Here is a 19,447-nt window from a genome sequence, read left to right as displayed (position 1 = left end):
ACCCCATGTCATCAAGTCCATTCTTTGTCTACCTCTTTATTCCTGCCCTGCAACTAGGTTCATCAGTACCATTTTTTTTTTTTTTTAGATTCCATACATATGTGTTAGCATATGGTATTTGTTTTTCTCTCTCTGACTTACTTCACTCTGTATGACAGACTCTAGGTCCATCCACCTCACTACAAGTAACTCAATTTCGTTTCTTTTTATGGCTGAGTAATATTCCATTGTATATATGTGCCACATCTTCTTTATCCATTCATCTGTCAGTGGACACTTAGGTTGCTTCCATGTCCTGGCTATTATAAATAGTGCTGCAATGAACATTGTGGTGCATGCCTCTTTTTGAATTATGGTTTTCTCAGGGTATATGCCCAGTAGTGGGATTGCTGGGTCATATGGGAGTTCTATTTTTAGTTTTTTAAGGAACCTCCATACTGTTCTCCATAGTGGTTGTATCAATTTACATTCCCACCAACAGTGTAGGAGGGTTCCCTTCTCACCACACCCTTTCCAGCATTTACTGTTTCTAGCTTTTTTGATAATGGCCATTCTGACCAGTGTGAGGTGATACCTCATTGTAGTTTTGGTTTGCATTTCTTTAATACTTAATGATGTTGAGCATCTTTTCATAGGCCTCTTGGCCATCTGTATGTCTTCCTTGGTGAAATCTCTATTTAGGTCTTCTGCCCATTTTTTAACTGGATTGTTTGTTTTTTTGATATTGAGCTCCATGAGCTGTTTGGATATTTTGGAGATTAATCCTTTGTCTGTTGTTTCACTTGCAAATATTTTCTCCCATTCTGAGGGTTATCTTTTTGTCTTGTTTATGGTTTCCTTTGTTGTGCAAAAGCTTTTAAGTTTAATTAAGTCCCATCTGTTTATTTTTGTTTTTATTTGTTACTCTGGGAGGTGGGTCAAAAAAGATCTTGCTGTGGTTTATGTCAAACAGTGTTTTTCCTATGTTTTTCTCTAAAAGTTTTATAGTGTCTGGTGTTACATTTAAGTCTTTAATCCATTTGGAGTTTATTTTTGTGTATGGTAGGTAGTGTTCTAATTACATTCTTTTACATGTAGCTGTCCAGTTTTCTCAGCACCACTTATTGTATATATCTTATATTTTTGATTACCAAAGAAAAATAAAACTGATGTGGTGTGCTTTGTATTTTATAGTGTATTAATACCTAGAAGAATAATTCCATTTTAATCAGACTATCCAAATGAACAAAGAAGTCCCTTCTACTATTTTAGAATGGCAGGAACTTGGTGATTATCAAGAGATTCCCAATATTTGTATTTTGGAACTTAAAACATTACAAGATGATATGTATTCTAAAGCTGATTATATCATGATCTAAATCTGATTTTAGGAAATCTGTTTTCATAAATGTTACTTCACATTATTCAGCTGTGGTAGCTTACCTTTAATAACAACATTTTAACTTAGACCAAAAATGCTTTTATTGGTGAGAGTAGTTTAAACTTTCCTAAAAAATTACCTCTTTAAAGAATGACAGGGCTTCCCTGGTGGCGCAGTGGTTGAGAGTCCGCCTGGCGATGCAGGGGACACAGGTTCGTGCCCCATTCCAGAAAGATCCCACGTGCCGCGGAGCGGCTGGGCCCGTGAGCCATGGCAACTGAGCCTGCGCATCCAGAGCCTGTGCTCCGCAACGGGAGAGGCCATGACAGTGAGAGGCCCGCGTACCGCAAAAAAAAAAAATTTTTTTTTTTTTCTTGTATAATAAGATCACTTTTCTTGGTAGGTCTAAGCTTTAACCTCCATGACAGTAAAATTCAAGGGAGTAGAAGAGCCAAATCATTAGAAAAACTTATAGTACAATAATAATCGTTTTAAAATCAAGTATAACAATACAAAGGTAGAATTATTAAAATTCCATGTATTATTACCTACCCAGGTGGCTATGGAGGATAAATACTGGTGATTGATGTATGTTTATGTTCTAAAAAATTATGTAGACATTTTCTAGAATAAAGGATATATGTCATGTCAAGTCATTTTTAATGCTTGTTAAAATTAAAAGTCAAGTGCCTTAATTTTCAATGACAGCTGTAAAATGACTAATTACTATAGAAGTAAATGATACACTAGTCTATAGATAAAATTTAAACCATACTCCCTTAGATGAACAGCTTAAGAAAAATACTTTAAAATAGGGGTAACTCCTCAAATAATATTATGTTACTGAAATATATTTTTATGGATTGATAAGTGAATAAGACAAACATAAGGATATTTTGATGTTAATTGAAGAAGAACTGGAATAGGAGAGAAAGTATAGTCTGCAAAAAGAATAAACATTTAGTTTTTGTTCTTTGGGAAAATTAATTTCTTTAAGAGTACAGGTTTATTCCACTAATTCTCATTGAGTTTAAAATGGCATTTTTTCCATAAGCCATGAAAAACGAAAATAAAAGTGGTTCTCTAGAACTTGTAAATGAAATTATAGCTAGGTAGTTTCCTGTTAAATTAAGACTTCAGCAAGAATAGAATACTAAAAATTATTACTAATCAGAGGAACAAGTCAAGCATACTACAGGACAAACACCAGCTGATTCTACCACTGTTGAAATTAAAATTAAATTCCAAAAAAGCTTTAATTCTTTCTGTGACTAATGAAAGGCGGCCAATCAAATCAGCAACTGTCAAAAACTTAACAACATGGCAGGTTGGCTTTTTTTCTTTTCATATAAATTTATTTATTTATTTATTTACTTTTGGCTGCACTGGGTCTTCGTTGCTGCACGCGGGCTTTCTCTAGTTGCGGTGAGCAGGGTCTACTCTTCGTCGTGCTGCGCGGGCTTCTCATTGCGGTGGCTTCTCTTGTTGTGGAGCATGGGCTGTAGGCGCATGGGCTTCAGTAGTTGTGGCACGCAGGCTGTAGAGTGCAGGCTCAGTAGTTGTGGTGCATGGGCCTAGCTGCTCTGCAGCATGTGGGATCTTAACCCAGGGCTGGAACCCATGTCCCCTGCACTGGCAGGTGGATTCTTAACCACTGTGCCACCAGGGAAGTCCCTGGATTTTTTGTTTGAATGAAAACCTTTATTTGACTTCTCTGTTCACATTTAGGAGCACAGATTTAGCTATTGTTCTTATTGCTTTATAGATGAAGCACTTCATCTTGAGTGGCATGTGCCTGTGCCAATATATCGCACATATTACACCACAGCTCCCTAACCTACTATGAAAGAGACAAACTGCATCCTTTTAAACTCAGATATCTCCATGAAAAATCTTTCTTTTTCTGACAAAGACAAAGGTTAAATCAGATACACAATATCAGAGGAGCATTAGCTTATCAAGTGGCTGGAATACATTAATACAGGAAGGAACCTTTCAGTTAAAATCTTAAGGATGGATGAAGGAAAATCTTCATACCTGCTATTTACATTATTTTTGCCATGTAAAAATAAAAGAAGAAGAAATCTTGTTCACTATTCTGAAGGTATATTCTGAAGAAATCCAATTTAATTAGGAAACAACACTGCTAACTTGGGGGTTGCAAAAATAGGACTTTGAAACAAGTATTAATATAAACCATTATAAGATCCAGTTTATGATTTATAAGCAATGAATTCTTCCTTGACAGATTTGCACTGTTGGTTATTATTTATTGAAGTTTCTTCATTTACGCTCTACATGGCATTTTCTTCATTTTCATAGTGTAAAACTCTTCCTGTTTACATCCATGTTTATTTTACTCTTAACAAGATAAATAGCAATGAGATTAGAAATACTTATGCATGAAACACCTTAGGCTGCGAGTATTGGTAAATTGCTTTCATCTTTTCTTTCCTTTTTTTTGCGGTATGCGGGCCTCTCACTGTTGTGGCCTCTCCCGTTGTGAAGCACAGGCTCCGGACGCGCAGGCTCAGCGGCCATGGCTCACGGGCCCAGCTGCTCCGCGGCATGTGGGATCTTCCCGGACCGGGGCACGAACCAACGTCCCCCGCATTGGCAGGCGGACTCTCAACCACTGCGCCACCAGGGAAGCCCCTCATCTTTTCTTTATGTCAGTGTTTACTCTAACAAGAAAAAGTCAGAATAATCAACATGATCTGACCCAGGGTTGTCCTTTGTAAAACATGGAAATTTAGCAGGAAAGAAGAATATGTTGGGGACCAGAAAGTATGACTGAGTGTAGGTGACTGTTATGTAGAAAACTCAGGCTTGGACCCAAAACTAAAACACTATTTTCTTAGTGATAGCAGATTTCATTATGATGTGGCTGCTTCATAAAGTAGATCAGGCTTTAGATGAGTGTGTTTATGTTTTAGAAGTCAAGATGTGATTTATAATATTTTTAAATGATCCTATATACTTGGAAGCATTGAGCACTGGAGTATACAGACACAACTTTGCCCGTTGGGTTTCCCAGATCTTAAAAGCAGTATTCATCTCTATGTTTTTTTTTTTAAGAGATTTCCCTTTTTAAATTAATTAATTAATTAATTAATTAATTTATGGCTGTGTTGGGTCTTCGTTGCTGTGCGCGGGCTTCTTATTGCAGTGGCTTCTCTTGTTGCAAAGCACAGGCTCTAGGCATGCGGGCTTCAGTAGCTGTGGCTCGAAGGCTGTAGAGCTCAGGCTCAGTAGTTGTGGCACACGGGCTTAGTTGCTCCGCAGCATGTGGGATCTTCCTGGACCAGGGCTCGAACCCGTGTTCCTTGCATTGGCAGGTGGATTCTTAACCACTGCACCACCAGGGAAGCCTCATTTCTGTTAATTCACTTATTCATTCAACAAATATTTGTTAAGCACACCTCAATGTTGGCCATATAACAAGTAATAATCACAAAATACGGTAAGTGCTGTTATGGGAAACATATACGAAAATATTTGTACTCTGGGGATGGGGGGGTGGTTAGGAAACCCTGCTGAAGGACATATTATTAACTGCACACAGGAGGCAGCCATCAGAGCGTGTTCTGGCAGACAGTACAAGGACAAAGAAAAGGCATTTTTCTGAAAACCTGAAATGTGTTCAAGAAGGCTAGAACTCAGCTTGTGTTTTCTTTTACCATTTTATTTGAACATAAAGTAAATAAATTGCATACTCTTGTGTCAACATGTTTATGTTGAACCAAGCTTTTCCTTTCAGTGGATTCTGATAATTGGAGCTCTGAAGATGGCTTTCTTGCATAAATCTCACCCCTGAAACACTTGGTAAAAGTTCAAGGTTGAGTTTTTTGAAGGTTGAATGAGAATGATACATGTGAAGTAATCTGAGTACAGAATTTTCCTAGATTAAAAAAATGTCATTACAAAAATTTTTAAATATCCTCAAAATTACAAAATATATCACTCAGATTGAACAATTATCAAGAATTTATCACACCTACTTTTCTGGGTTTTTTTTTGAGACTGAGTTTATAGAGTAGAAGCAAACTCTAATCACTACCCCTCCTCAATAAAACGTTGGTAGGCATCTCTAAAACTATGAATATTTTCTTAGATATTCACAATGACATTAACAAAATTAATGTTAATTCCTTGATGTCATTTATTACTTAATCTATGTTCAATTTTTTGACTAGGGGTGAAAGGGACTTCTATTATTTAAAACAGACAAACAACAGCAACAAAAACTTACCAGACTAATAAACAGAATCCCCAGAGCACAAGCTTTCAAACGCAACAAAAAGTCAATGTGTCTGTTTTTATAAAAAATTAAAGACTTCTCTCCAGTGAAGTACACCATGATATTATCTAACATTTGCAACATCTGAAATTACTGAGATCCAAAAGCAAACAAATAAACAAACCAAAAAGCCTAAACTCCCTCCACTGGAAAACTTAATATAATACAATGATTTTTCTACAAGAAGAAATTTCTAAAATTTATTGTTTCATGCAGCCAACATAAGGAAGGAGTAACTGAGAATTCTAACATGATATTAAAGAATATGGTTACTGTATATGTCATGTTTTAATTGTTGATTTTGACCTTTCAATAATATTAATATGGGAAGAGATCAGTAAGAGAGCAAAGGTTACATTCTAAGCAAGGCATGAAAAAGAGTGAGAAGAAAGAACAACCTAGAAGAACACTCTCAGTGAAATCCAACTTGACTTGTACTTTAGCTACTTTACAATTTATTTCTTATAATTAAATAATGAAATGAACAGTAGTAGCAACAAGAATATTGCACTGATTAAGCAGCTACCATGTTTCAAATACCAGCTAAGTGCATTACATGGATTCTCCCATTTAAACTGCACAACAATTATATTGGGGAGGTATTGTTATCCTTTACTTTTAGAGGGGAAACCCCTAGTTTAGAGAAGTTATGTAAATTGATTGAGCTCTCACCAGTAAGGGGTAGTTCAGGATTAGAATATATATATCTAACAAAAATCCATGCTCTTCTGTTTTCCCTTTTTATGATTCTTATTATTTTAATTATTTATTTGTTTGTTTACTTATTTATCACTAACTAATAAAACTAGGTGGTTTAAATTTCAAAAAGCATAAAAGATATTCTCTGAAAAGACTTCCTTTGACTCCTGGTTTTCTTCCAACTGATTCCCATACTACTATTTTCCCTTTTTGTTTATACTTCTAGACACCTATGAACACCCAAGAAGCCTCCATGCTCATGTGTTTATATATGTATATACTTTTTCCTTTCCTTTCTTATGCCAGCATTCATCCTTTTATGCATCTTCCTAAAATACGTATCTCACTTATAATTGCATATCAGCACATTTTTCCTAATTAATTTTTTTATTTATACAGATCCAATGAAATAGGTATACCATAATTCAGTTAACCAGCCCCATCATGAAGGAAATTTAGATAGTTTCAATAATTCTCTTTTTAAAACAATGATGCATATCATCTTGAATTGAGATGGAGCCTCCATTAAGTTGTACTCATTAGTGACTACAATAGTGGAGAGATAAATCTCTGTCATTAGCCTCAATTCTCTGACATTTGGAGTCATCTGTTACAATAGCATAACTTGAGTTGTGGTAGTTTAATTGCACTGATGGCTCCAACTAATGCCCTCTCTGCATCCTTGCCCTTTAGTAGAGTCCTACCACATAGAATTGGGGACCACTTAATTGTTCTGGTCAATTGGGCAATAAAAAAAAATTGATAGAGCAGTGACTTCACAAAGAACTTGCACACTTATACTTCTTTTGGATACCTGCAATGCCATGAGATGATGTCTGGGTTAGACTGCTACAAGATGGGAAACCATGTGGAGAAAAACTGAGTCATCCCAGACAACACCATCCTAGACCAGTCAGCTCTTGGCTAACTGACCAGGTGATCACTGGTACATGAGCAAGCCCAAGTTTCCCAGCCATTACTGAAGCAGATCAGCAAAGATTACTAACCAATTTATAGACTTGAAATAAAAAACAAAACAGCTAAGTTTTACCTGCCGTTTTATACACCGAGAGCTAACTGATACAGCACATCTAAACAAGTATGTTAACTAATCCCTATTTCATTCACATAAGCCATTCTGTTTGCTTCTCACTCATCCCTCTATTGCTTGAATTTCTTAAGAAAATATGTAACAAAGTGCACTTCTTTTGTTAATAAAGTACCCAACCTTAAAAATTAATGTCTCAATTTAGCCCTTATCATGATGAATCTAGTTCAAGTAATTTTACTATTGTCAAAAAAACTTCATCTTTAGACCATCATTTTATTAGGCGAAAAATGAACACGTCATTACAACTAAATAAAGACTAGTTATTTCAATAAGTGTGTGCAAATACCATGATAAATTATTTAGGAGTTTTTTCCATTAATAAGAATGAGCTCAGAGCCACCTTGCCTTCTTCCAGCTAACTTTATATTAATGAAGTTGAGAGGGAAGGCATCTGAAGCCTTCAAATGCCATAGAAAATTTCTGTCATATTGTTCAGCAGCAAGCTTAGCAGTAATTTCTCATCTCTTCCAGAAAATAACTGTCAATCAGTTAGTAGAAAAACATTTAAATTTAATTAAATTATTGAGGGGGCTCCTTCAAGATGGCAGAGGAATAAAACGTGGAGATCACCTTCCTCACCACAAATACATCAAAACTACATCTACATGTGGAACAACTCCTACAGAACACCTACTGAATGCTGGCGGAAGACCTCAGACTTCCCAAAAGATGCCCTCAGGCGACCTACATGCAGAGGCGGGGCCAAATCCAAAGCTGAACCCCAGGAGCTGTGTGAACAAAGAAGAGAAAGGGAAATCTCTCCCAGCAGCCTCAGAAACAGTGGATTAAAGCTCCACAATCAACTTGATGTACCCTGCATCTGTGGAATAGATGAATAGACAACGAATCATCCCAAATTGAGGAAGTGGACTTTAGGAGCAACTGTAGAACTGGGGTTCGCTTTCTGCATCTAATTTCTTTCTGGTTTTATGTTTACCTTAGTTTAGTATTTAGAGCTTATTATCATGGTAGATTTGTTTATTGATTTGGTTGCTCTCTTCCTGCTTTTATTTTATATATATATATTTTTTTTCTTCTTTTTTCTCTTTTTGTGAGTCTGTATGTGTATGCTTTTTTGTGTGATTTTGTCTGTATAGCTTTGCTTTTGCCATCTGCCCTAGGGTTCTCACTGTCCTTTTTTTCTTTTGTTTCGTTTTTTCTAGTATAGTTTATAGTGCTTGTTATCATTGGTGGATTAGTTTTTTGGTTTGGTTACACTCTTCTTTCTTTCTCTCTTTTTAAAAATTATTTTCTCAATTTTCCTTATTTTTAATAATTTTTTCTATTTTAATAACTCTTTCTTTCTTCCTTCCTCCCTTCCTTCCTTCCTCCCTCCCTCCCTCCCTCCCTCTCTCTCTCTCTCTCTCTCTCTCTTTCTTTCTTTCTTTTTCTTCCTTTCTTTCTTTCTTTTTTTCTTCCTTTTATTCTGAGCCATGTGGCTGACAGGCTTTTGATGCCCTGGCTGGGTGTCAGGCCTCAGCCTCCGAGGTGGGAGAGCCAAGTTCAGGACATAGGTCCACCAGAGACCTCCCAGCCCCACATAATATCAAACGGTGAAACCTTACAGAGATCTCCATCTCAAGGCTAAGACCAGCTCCACTCAACGACCAGCAAGCTACACTGCTGGACACCCTATGCCAAACAACTAGCAAGACAGGAACACAACCACACCCATTAGCAGAGAGGCTGCCTAAAATCATAATAAGGTCACAGACACCCCAAAACACACCACCAGACGTGGTCCTGCCCACCAGAAAGACAAGATCCAGCCTCATCCACCAGAACACAGGCACCAGTCCCCTCCATCAGGAAGCCTACGAAACCCACTGAACCAGCCTGACCCACTGTGAGCAGACACAAAAAACAATGGGAACTATGAACCTGCAGCCTGTGAAACGGAGACCCCAAACACAGTAAGTTAAGTAAAATGAGAAGACAGAGAAATACAGAGCAGATTAAGGAGCAAGGTAAAAACCCACCAGACCAAACAAATGAAGAGGAAATAGGCAGTCTACCTGAAAAAGAATTCAGAGTAATAATAATAAAGATGATCCAAAATCTTGCAAATAGAATGGAGAAAATATAAGAAATGTTTAACAAGGACCTAGAAGAACTAAAGAGCAAACAAAGACTGATGAACAACACAATAAATTAAATTTAAAATTCTCTAGAAGGAATCAATAGCAGAATAACTGAGGCAGAAGAACTGAGAAGTGACCTGGAAGATAAAATAGTGGAAATAACTACCACAGAGCAGAATAAAGCAAAAAGAATGAAAAGAATTTAGGACAGTCTCAGAGAACTCTGGGACAACATTAAATGCACCAACATTGGAATTATAGGGGTCCCAAAAGAAAAATAGAAAACAAAAGGGACTGAGAAAATATTTCAAGACACTATAGTTGAAAACTTCCCTAATACAGGTAAGAAAATAGTGAATCAAGTCCAGGAAACGCAGAGGGTCCCATGCAGGATAAATCCAAGGAGAAACACGCCAAGACACATATTAATCAAATTATCATAAATTAAATACAAAGAAAATATATTAAAAGCAGCAAGGAAAAAGCATCAATTAACGTACAAGGGAAACCCCATAAGGTTAACAGCTGATCTTTCAGCAGAAACTCTGCAAGCCAGAAGTGAGTGGCAGGACATATTTAAAGTGATGAAAGGGAAAAACCTACAATCAAGTTTACTCTGCCCAGCAAGGATCACATTCAGATTCAATGGAGAAATTAAAACTTTTAGAGATAAGCAAAAGCTAAGAGAATACAGCACCACCAAACCAGCTCTACAACAAACGCTAGAGGAACTTCTCTGGGCACGAAACACAAGACAGGGAAAACACTTACAATAACAAACACAAAACAATTAAGAAAATGGTAACAGGAACAGACATATTGATAAATACCTTAAATGTAAATGGATTAAATGCTCCCACCAAAGACACAGAAGGGATGAATGGATACACAAACAAGACCTGTACATATGCTGTCTACAAGAGACCCACTTCAGACCTAGGGATACATACAAACTGAAAGTGAGGGGATGGAGAAAGACATTCCATGCAAATGGAAATCAAAAGAAAGCTGGAGTAGCAATTCTCATATCAGAAAAAATAGACTTTAAAATAAAGACTATTACAAGAGACAGAGAAGGATACTACATAATGATCAAGGGATCAATCCAAGAAAAAGACATAACAATTGTAAATATTTATGCACCCAACATAGGAGCACCTCAATACATAAGGCAAACGCTAAGAACCATAAAAGGGGAAATCGACAGTAACACAATCATAGTAGGGGACTTTAACACCCCACTTTCGCCAATGGACAGATCATCCAAAATGAAAATAAATAAGGAAACACAAGCTTTAAATGATACATTAAACAAGATGGATTTAATTGATATTTACAGGACATTCCATCCAAAAAAAGCAGATTACACTTTCCTCTCAAGTGCTCATGGAACATTCTCCAGGATAGATTATATCTTGGGTCACAATCAAGCCTTGGTAAATTTAAGAAAATTGAAATCACATCAAGTATCTTTTCTGACCATAATGCTATGAGACTAGATATCAATTACAGGAAAATATCTGGAAAAAATACAAACACGTGAAGGCTAAACAATACACTACTAAATAACCAAGAGATGACTGAAGAAATAAAAGAGAAAATCAAAAAATACCTAGAAACAAATGAAAATGAAAACACGACAACGCAAAACGTATGGATGCATTAAAAGCATTTCTAAGAGGGAAGTTTATAGCAATACAATCCTACCTTAAGAAACAAGAAACAGGGCTTCCCTGGTGGTGCAGTGTTTGAGAGTCCGCCTGTCGATGCATGGGACACGGGTTCGTGCCCCGGTCCGGGAAAATCCCACATGCTGCAGAGCGGCTAGGCCCGTGAGCCATGGCCGCTGAGCCTGCGCATCCAGAGCCTGCGCTCTGCAACGGGAGAGGCCACAACAGTGCGAGGCCCGTGTACCACAAAAAAAAAAAAAAAGAAACAAGAAACATTTCAAAGAAACTACCTAACCATATATCTAAAGCAATTAGAGAAAGAAGAACAAAAATACTCCAAAGTTAGCAGAAGGAAAGAAATCATAAACGTCAGATCAGAAATAAATGAAAAAGAAATGAAAGAAACAATAGCAAAGATCAATAAAACTAAAAGCTGCTTTTTTGAGAATATAAAAAAAAACTGATAAACCATTAGCCAGACTCATCAAGAATATAAGGGAGAAATTCAAATGAATAGAATTAGAAATGGAAAAGGAGAAATAACAACTGACACTGCAGAAATACAAAGGATCATGAGAGATTACTACAAGCAAGTATATACCAATAAAATGGACAACCTAGAAGAAATGGACAAATGCTTAGAAATGCACAACATTCCGAGACTGAACAAGGAAGAAACAGAAAATATAAACAGGCCAATCACAAGCACTGAAATTGAAACTGTGATTAAAAATCTACCAACAAGGGCTTCCCTGGTGGCGCAGTGATTGAGAGTCCGCCTGCCGATGCAGAGGGCACGAGTTCGTGCCCTGGTGCGGGAAGATCCCACATACCGGGACCGGCTGGGCCCGTGAGCCGTGGCCGCTGAGCCTGCGCATCTGGAGCCTGTGCTCCGCAACGGGAGAGGCCACGGCGGTGAGAGGCCCGGGGACCGCAAAAAAAAAAAAAAAAAAAAATATCTTCCAACAAACAAAAGCCTAGGACCAGATGGCTTCACAGGCGAATTCTATCAAACATTTAGAGAAGAGCTAACACCTATCCTTCTCAAACTCTTCCAAAACATACCAGAGGGAGGAACACTCCCAAACTCATGCTAGAAGGCCACCATCACCCTGATACCAAAACCAGACAAAGATGTCACAAAAAAAGAAAACTACAGGCCAATATCACTGATGAACATAGATGCAAAACTCCTCAACAAAATACTAACAAACAGAATCCAACAGCATATTAAAAGGATCATACACCATGAGCAAGTGGGGTTTATCCCAGGAATGCAAGGATTCTTCTATACATGCAAATCAATCAATGTGATAACCCATGTTAACAAATCCAAGGAGAAAAACCATATGATCATTTCAATAGATGCAGAAAAAGCTTTCAAAAAAAATTCAACACCCATTTATGATAAAAACCCTCCAGAAAGTAGACATAGAGGGAAGTTACCTCAACATAATAAAGGTCATATATGACAAACCCACAGCCAACATTTTTGTCAATGGTGAAAAACTGAAACCATTTTCACTCAGATCAGGAACAAGACAAGGTTGCCGACTCTCACCAGTATTATTCAACACAGTTTTGGAAGTTTAAGCCACAGAAATCAGAGAAGAAAAAGAAATAAAAGAAATCCAAATTGGAAAAGAAGAAGTAATACTGTCACCATTTGTAGATGACATGATACTCTACATAGAGAATCCTAAAGATGCTACCAGAAAACTACCAGAGCTAATCAATGAATTTGGTAAAACTGCAGGATACAAAATTAATGCACAGAAATCTCTTGCATTCCTATACACTAATGATGAAAAATATGAAAGAGAAATTAAGGAAACACTCCCATTTACCATTGCAATGAAAAGAATAAAATACCTACCTAAGGAGACAAAAGACCTGTATGCAGAAAACTATAAGATTTTGATGAAAGAAATTAAAGATGAAACAAACAGATGGAGAGATATACCATGTTCTTGGATTGGAAGAATCAACATTGTGAAAATGACTATGCTACTCAAAGCAATCTACAGAGTCAATGCAATCCCTATCAAAATACCAAGGGCATTTTTCACAAAACTAGAACAAAAAATTTCACAATTTGTATGGAAACACAAAAGACCCTGAACAGCCAAAGCAATCTTGAGAAAGAAAACTGGAGTAGGAGGAATCAGGCTCCCGGACTTCAGTCTATACTGCAAAGCTACAGTAATCAAGACAGTATGGTACTGGCACAAAAACAGAAATATGGATCAATGGAACAGGATAGAAAGTCCAGAGATAAACCCACACACATATGGTCACCTTATCTTTGATAAAGGAGGCAAGAATATACAATGGAGAAAAGACAGTCTCTTCAATAATTGGTGCTGGGAAAACTGGACAGCTACGTGTAAAAGAATGAAATTAGCATACTCCCTAACACCATACACAAAAATAACATCAAAATGGATTGTAGACCTAAATGTAAGGCCAGACACTATAAAACTCTTAGAGGAAAACATAGGCAGAACACTCTATGACATAAATCACAGCAAGATCCTTTCCAACCGCCCTCCTAGAGGAATGGAAATAAAAACAAAAATAATCAAATGGGACCTAATGAAGCTGAAAAGTTTTTGCACCGCAAAGGAACCTACAAACAAGATGAAAAGACAACCCTCAGAATGGGAGAAAATATTTGCAAATGAAGCAACTGACAAAGGATTAATCCCCAAAATATACAAGCAACTCATGCAGCTCAATATCAAAAAAACAAACAATCCAATCCCAAAAATGGGCAGAAGACCTAAATAGACATTTCTCCTATTGGAAGAAATAGGAAAATATATTTTGCATATATTTTCTGGAGCTATAAAAATCTGAAGTGCATGCAAAGAGACTTTAAATGGAAAAAAATTTATAGACTTTTCAAATAGGAGAAATAGGAGAAAGGAGAAAGGAAGATATACAAACACATGTCAACAAACACATGAAAGGACACTCAACATCAGTAATCATTAGAGAAATGCAAATGAGAACTAAAATGAGGTATCACCTTTCACCAGTCAGAGTGGCCATCATCAGGGACTTCTCTCGTGGTACAGTGGTTAAGAATCTGCTGCCAGTGCAGGGGACACGGGTTCAAGCCCTGGTCTGGGAGGATCCCACATGCCACGGAGCAACTGAGCCCGTGCGCCACGACTACTGAGCCTCTGCTCTGGAGCCCGTAAGCCACAACTACTGAGCCCACGTGCTGCAATTACTGAAGCCTGCACGCCTGGAGCCCGTGCTCCGCAACAGGAGAAGCCACCGCAACGAGAAGCCCGTGCAGCAATGAAGACCAAACGCAGCCAAAAATAAATTAAAAAAAAAAAAAAAAAAAGAGTAGCCATCACCAAAATACCTACAAATAATAAATGCTGGAGAGGGTGTGGAGAAAAGGGAACCCTCTTGCACTGCTGGTGGGAACGTAAATTGATACAGCCACTATGGAGAACCGTATGGAGGTTCCTCAAAAAACTAAAAATAGAACTACCATAGGACCCAGCAATCCCACTACTGGGCATATACCCTGAGAAAACCATAATTCAAAAAGAGTCATGTACCACAATGTTCATTGCAGCTCTATTCACAGTAGCCAGGACATGGAAGCAACCTAAGTGTCCATCAACAGATAAACTGATAAAGAAGATGTGGCATATATATAAAATGGAATATTACTCAGCCATAAAAAGAAACGAAATCGAGTTATTTGTAGTGAGGTGGATGGACCTAGAGTCTGTCATACAGAGTGAAGTAAGTCAGAAAGAGAAAAACAAATACCATATGCTAACACATATATATGGAATCAAAAAAAAAATGCTTCTTAAGAACCTAGGGGCAGGACAGGAATAAAATCTCAGACGTAGAGAATGGACTTGAGGACACGGGGAGGGGGATGAGTGAGCTGGGACAAAGTGAGAGAGTGGCATAGACATATATACACTACCAAATGTAAAATAGCTAGTGGGAAGCAGCCACATAGCAGAGGGAGATCAGCTCGGTGCTTTGAGTCCACCTGGAGGGGTGGGATAGGGAGGGTGGGAGGGAGGCACAAGAGGGACAAGATATGGGGATGTATGTATATGTATAGCTGATTCACTTTGTTTTATGGCAGAAGCTAACACACCATTGTAAAGCAATTATACTGCAATAAAGATGCTTAAAAAAAAAAAAGAATGAGGAATGCATGTCTGAAAAAGAAGATGAACTACTGAGTGTTAGAACAATTGAGTCTAATCCATCTAGTTGGTGATGTTCACCCACTAGATGTTTATCCACTAGACGCTTGAGAGAAGACTTGGAACTGGAACTCGAGGGAGAGAGAGATATTTGTGAATTCTTTACTGTTAAATGATACTGAAGCTCTGAATCTGAGACGGATTGATGAAGGATATCATAGACCTGAGGAAATGAAGGAAAAAGAAAAAGTAGTATGGCAAACAATTTCATTTACTTGGATGCAATTTTGAAAATGTCTTTTATGATAGTTGTTCTTAACCATTTAATGCCGTGCTCTCTTAGAATCTGATGAAAGCTAAAAACTACAAAATGTACATGTGTACATATCCCTCAAGTATTAATATGATTTATAATAGTGCACAGACACTTTGACACCTCCATGGACAGAACCTAGATCAATAATCTGGCTCATGTTAAGATGCCTTGCTAGAGAAGAGTGTTTCTAACTCACATTCTTTTGTGAAATTCAGCTTTTTGAATAGCATATGTCATCCTGGAAATGCATATATTTTCTGGAGCTATAAAAATCTGAAGTGCATGCAAAGAGACTTTAAATGGAAAAAAATTTATAGACTTTTCAAATTTTTCCATCAGTTACTTAGAGTCTGTTTTAGGATCCTAGATTTTGGAACAGACATGTGTTCATGTATCCATACTTTTTCACTCAATGCCTTAACTATAGTCAAAAGGAAATGATGGATGTTGTTTCATTTTCCCAGAACAATATTAAATAACAATGACAAATGCCCTCTACAATGCTGTTTAAAACAGAAATATGAAAGTTTTGTTAGTACTAATGAAAAATAAGGTGATCTCAGTTTCTCTAATGACTGTCAAAGATTGAGGTCTCATGTGAATTTTAGTTTATTTAATATATTTAAGATTTCATATTCAAAATAAGAGTAATTTCTGTGTGTGTATGATTCTCATATGTTTGATATTCTCTCTTATTTCTTCTTAAACCATTGACCTAAGCAGCTAATCAGTCTATTCAACTAAACTTTGAAAACTAGTCATACTACGTAAATAGAGGCTAACAATAATTCTTGCTGACATTTATGTATGTTGCAATAGTTTCACATACACCCATTTTATTTTCACACCAAATTATAAGGTAAGCACAATTATCGTCCCCATTTTAAAGCAGGGGAAACAAAAGCCTGCCCAGTGTAACACTCAGCTGGAAAGAAACAGTGCATCACACCCAGAACTTCAAGCCCATTCTCTAAAATGGTTTTTGAGAGATATTATTCTTAAGTAACAGCTATTTGTTCTGAAGTACATTTCTGTAAGAGAACCAGGCATGGGTTAGAGATGAAGGATGCTTAATCTCTATCATCTTTAATCTCTAACTTAAATTCATACATCCTCCACGATTAGGTAACGCAGGACTTCTATAGGGCCTAGTATTTGGGCTGTTGTAGCACCGATTATTTTATTGACACAATCTGTTCTGGGATTTCTGATCATTTACTTAACACTAGGTTGTGGGCTGTCTTTGGGCTAATCCTCACTGTGCTAAATGATTGTCATTGTATCATTAGCACCTAGCATTTTACTTTGCCTATAGAAGGAGCTCAAGTGTTAAAACCTAGATCTTGGAATGAAAGTTTATACAAGTTTGGGATTGAAATTGGCAAGATGATTAGAGGAGCTCAAGAATATACCACCTGCAAACTTCTTAGAGATAAATTCAGAGATATTAATTGACACTAAGCAGCTTGAAAAATCACATCTTTTGAAGTCCAATCATATTTTCTATTGATTTACGTTATCTACTCAGAGCTCTTAGCCTTCATTGTGGATTGATCTTCAGCTGGCTCAGTCTGCCTTTCACTGAACTTCACTATTTCCCCCTCTAATTTGCCTGCTCCCGTCTCAAGTAGTTAGTGGTCTAAGCAACCACTACACAAAAGAATTCTACTACTAATATGTGTGTGTGTGTGTGTGTGTGTGTGTGTGTGTATAATGACTTTTTTCTAACAATATTTCAATTTTACATCTCATCGTTTTTAAAGGAGAGATGTACTCCTTTTTCTGTAGCAGTGGTCATTTTTGAAAAGCAGTTTATTATGGAATAACTGCAGTACTGGGTTACTTTGCAGTATAGAAATTATGAATCAACCTTGTTCTTTAACAATGAGTTTCACTTCAAGTTAATTTTCATACCCTTTTCATCAGTTTTCCTTCTTTTCCATGGAAAGCACTGCTCATTCATAGGTAACTAAATTGTAGTCCAGCAAAATAATAAAAGGCATGGCTTTGCAGTCAGGCTGACCTAGGTTCAAATTTCAATTTCAGCACTCATTATATTTGTATCTTTGGACAAATTATTAAACTTCTTGGCTTCAAATCTTCATGACTAAAAACTGTGGTAATAATAACTCAGAGGCTTTTTAAAAGGATAAACTACAATAATATGGTAAATCACTTAATACAATGTCTGGTACATGGTAGCTGTGTTTATTAATATTGTTTTTGTTATTACTTATTTTATTAGCAAGTAAATACTGTGCATTTACTGGGATTTCTGATTCAGGCTTTACTGTCTAAACAAGTTTGCTGGCTTTTAGCAAGAAAGTAAAAATCTGTCTTAAGTCTTTTATTGACTAGATTTAAAATCCAATGTTTTATAAATAATGGAACTTGGCTCAATCATACCAAAATGAAATCTAACAATGGCAATGTTGGTTTTATTACAACAACCAAAATGAGATTGTTCACTCATTCCATCAATTCAAGCTCTACATTTGGTAGGATTATCATTAGAATTTATAATGTTTGTGAGAATGAGACTCAGACATTGGAAGGTAAGTGTGGAAAATGATTTAAAATATGAATTTACTATAAATCATAAGAGGCGACTAGTATTAAAGGAAAACAGTATGTGTCAGAGTATAATTTCATCAACAAGTTTGTGAGTGGCCTAGAAAGGTGACAAATATTTCTAATTTCAAAAGCAGAGTTATAGCCATAGTCAATCTGTCCCATAGTTTGTTCTTTTAGGGTAAATTCACAAGTAGTTGAATCTTCTAGTACTCCCTTATTCTGAGCTGTAATTAATTTGGTGGTTTTACAGGAGTATGGTTTCCAAAGACCTGAATGGCAGGTGTGCAATGTAATAATTCTATAATAACCTATATTCAAAGGTTGGGTGAATGCACAGCTGGAAGAGAAATAGTCAAGTCTGCTAATAGAAATTTACTGTACCAGATCCTCAACAATCAGATTGGCAATCGCATCTCATTAGTTTTCTAATTAAACTGTAAGTGTAATACATACATACAGATCATGCTTTTGAGCTACTGAAATATTATATTCATTTTCCAATAGGCTAATCACATTTAATTATTGAACCTAGGAAAAATAAAATTCTATAACTGTAATAATTCAAACTTGCCAGCATCAACCCATTTTTCAAAGAATAAAAAAAATCTATCAAATAATAACTATTTTTCTTGGGAGATTGTTTTTCCCTGCTTCAATCAGATTTTAATTATGAAGTGAACAAAAAATATGACAAATAGCCAGTAAAATCAAATGACTATCATTTGCCCAGTCACCTTCCTTCTTACTTCCCTTTTTGATTATCCTTAAGAAAGCAGAAATGATTTTTTAAAAATTCAAAGCAAGACAGAATTAACAGAAATGCCAGTGAAGAGTGTGATAACATTTTCAAGTCTATGGGCACAAAAGCTTATTTCTGCAGTATACTTGCAGGGTGATGTCTTAAGTGGGAGATAGCTCTGATTTGACAATGGTTCATAAAAGTATTTTCATCAATGGAAATACTGCAATGAGACAATGCTTCCTGACACTTACAAACAAAGTCAGCATTCATTTCTTTGCACATGGAGGGATGCTATCAGAGGCAGAAAGAAAAGTAACTTTTTTATTTGAGTAAAGTACAATAAAGGTAGTTTTGTGGAATAGACTTTGTTCCTGCTGCTACTAGAATTTTATGTAGGG

Source organism: Lipotes vexillifer, unplaced genomic scaffold, assembly GCF_000442215.2.
Source record: "Lipotes vexillifer unplaced genomic scaffold, Lipotes_vexillifer_v1.1 scaffold497, whole genome shotgun sequence".
NCBI classification, from domain to species: Eukaryota; Metazoa; Chordata; class Mammalia; order Artiodactyla; family Lipotidae; genus Lipotes; species Lipotes vexillifer.
Note: the sequence above shows the minus strand (reverse complement) of the source record.